Source organism: Montipora foliosa, chromosome 5 (assembly GCF_036669935.1).
Source record: "Montipora foliosa isolate CH-2021 chromosome 5, ASM3666993v2, whole genome shotgun sequence".
NCBI classification, from domain to species: Eukaryota; Metazoa; Cnidaria; class Anthozoa; order Scleractinia; family Acroporidae; genus Montipora; species Montipora foliosa.
Genome location: NC_090873.1, coordinates 13,159,139 through 13,161,638, shown reverse-complemented (window position 1 = coordinate 13,161,638; position 2,500 = coordinate 13,159,139). Strand labels below are relative to the sequence as shown.

The following is a 2,500-nucleotide window of genomic DNA, read 5'->3' as shown; positions in this document are numbered from 1 at the left end:
GTTACGACCGATTTTACCATTTTTCTAAATTGTAATGACAGAGAATTTCACAATTTTTGTCTTCGTTCCTGTCATGTTTCGTTCTACATCATTCAGAGCCGGAGAAATCATCAATCATGCGAAACATTGTTGGCTTAAGTTTAATTGCGTTGCGGGCTTCCCAAACTTTCGAGTTTTTTCTATTTCAAAATGGTCGAAAATTGTCATTACTTATCAAAAGTCTTGCCTTCAATACACGAACCGAACCGATTAGTTAGTTTTCTTTGCCGTGCGGCAGTTGTTGAAGTAGTTTTTTTTTTTTGCAACTCTAACGCATAAAACACAAATGTGCGCCGCTCTTTGAGAAGCCGACTAGTTGGTTATATTTTGTCGCTCGATAAGTTTTCGGTTTAGATTTCATTTTGCCCCATTTAGAGATTGTTGATGCTGGAATCGCGATCAATCTTACGGCTGAAACCAAGCACAGACATCTTAATGTTTCTTGATGTGGCCTGAAGTCCCTGACATGAGGAATAAATCTCAAGTGAAGCTATGATCCTCGCAGTTTCACTTGATTTCATATCCGCAGTTCATATATGATCCGTGATTTCATACATCATTTCATCGTTGAGAAATAAGTTTCTGATGTGTCTCTGACGCGTTCAACGCTGGCGGCATGGAAAGCGACATGATAACGACTAAACCTCTCCGCATAATTATAGTTGAAAGGAACACAAACTATTTGATCGGTAACATTCTCTTTTTTTTTAATTTTATTTATTTTTTTATTTTTTTATCGGTAACATTCTTCATATGATTCGCGAATTATGCTCAGCCCGAGAAATTTAAGATACAAAAGGGTGATTTCGCATGTAGAGTTGGTTTGAAGGCATCACATTAGGGCCATTTACACGAGGAAAAATTACTAAGCAACGGTTTACCTAAGACGTAAAATTACCTTATATTTTACATTATTCGGGCCTCATTTGCGTTATGGGTCAGACAAGGGCTTTGAGTTTGTCGCTTTCATTTTAAAGCCGGGAAAAGAAGGAAGAATCGAGGAAGAATGGTTTTCATGATTCGTGATCCGAGAGTCCATAGCTAGGTTTCCACAAGCAGCTGAAAAAGCATGCCGCTGTTGCTTTTGCAGAACATTTCCTCATGGTCCACAAAACTTCGTTTGCGTACCTGTATCCATCAGGGGCGCTCGTGAGTGTTCGTGAGAGATCGTTTTAAAAACGAGTAAACTGGAAAGTACACCACATGAATGTGTAATAGCGTTGAAGAGTATTAAAGTAGAAGTAGAAGGCAATTCAGGGGGGGAGGGGGGGGCTGATTCAAAATTTCAAGGAAAATCGCTTTCCCTATTCCAAACCATTCTGACTCATTATTTGAATTACTAAATTACGAACATTTGGTAGTTTACAAATTGGCAATAACATGAACCGAGAAACGAAAATATAACTATGCGCATACATTTTAAAATTCCCATATCAAATGCTTCAAAAATCCTTTGAATTTTAACTCAAATTTCAAATAGTTTCTCCAGGTTTATTTTGCTTTTTGAACGTCTGGGTTGAAAAAGTAGAATGTTATCGTTATTTTGCAGCTTACCATGCAAGTTGGCACTTTGCGACCAGATACACTCCTGAAATTGAGCTTGGAGAGAGGAGTTCGGCCACTTAAGACTCCATTTCTTTATAAATTTCTCGTTAAATTTTGCGCGGTGCTATGATGCTAACTCGTGCATATCAATATGTCCGGCCATTTAAGTCAAGACAATAACGCATATGCACCCTCGGTTACCTCAAGCATCACACTCATAACTTTCTTTCACTGACTATAGAAATCAAGTATTGAAATCTGAATTGGGCATCTACATAAGTCTCTTCCATAGAGCCACTTTTATCTACTACAAAAAGGAAGCCATCCGTACTATCAACTGTTCACATTCTAATTAATCCTAATTCTTTCTGAGCTTAAATATCCTTCCTCTTATGCTCGCTCTACAAATTCCAAGTTTCCCTTTTTGTATTCTCACATAATGTATGTTTTTAAGCAATCCTTAAAGTGGAACTCTTCCATTTATGTTTTTGTTTTCAGATATTTTTATAACTAGTCTGCTTACCATAAACAACCAGTCCGGCTTGCAGTAGTAATGTAAGACAAGATAAGGCACTCGTGCCTTATCGATGATCTTACATCACTATTACCATTAATAGAAATCATTTTTTGGTTTATCTTTAAATTATTATATTCTCAACCTCGGATAATGCAATTCTAGCTTTCTCATTGGTTCACTGGATCTCGGTCATCAGCAATCATACCTGCGTTTGATGATATGGAAATGAATGCAGCAAGTATCGCTCAGCATAAAATTTTAGGCGCCCGGAAATCACTTCATTTTCCGATCGTTTTTAGACTAAATAAAATTTAGGAAAACCGAAGGTTGAGAATTTAATAAAACAATTATTCCATTCGCCCTTGTTCACAAAACATTGTTATTTACCCCTGGTTATTT

General features: G+C 37.1%; 1 protein-coding gene across 1 annotated transcript in view; it reads right to left on the bottom strand.

The window, feature by feature from the left end:
• The window catches only part of LOC138002952 (vesicular inhibitory amino acid transporter-like), a 14,491-nt gene extending 12,327 nt beyond the window's left edge, over positions 1-2,164 (bottom strand). The window contains exon 1 of the mRNA XM_068848919.1: positions 2,108-2,164. The gene's annotated coding sequence lies outside the window, so the exon portion shown is untranslated. The remainder of the gene's footprint in view (positions 1-2,107) is intronic.
• Positions 2,165-2,500: the final 336 nt, after the last annotated feature.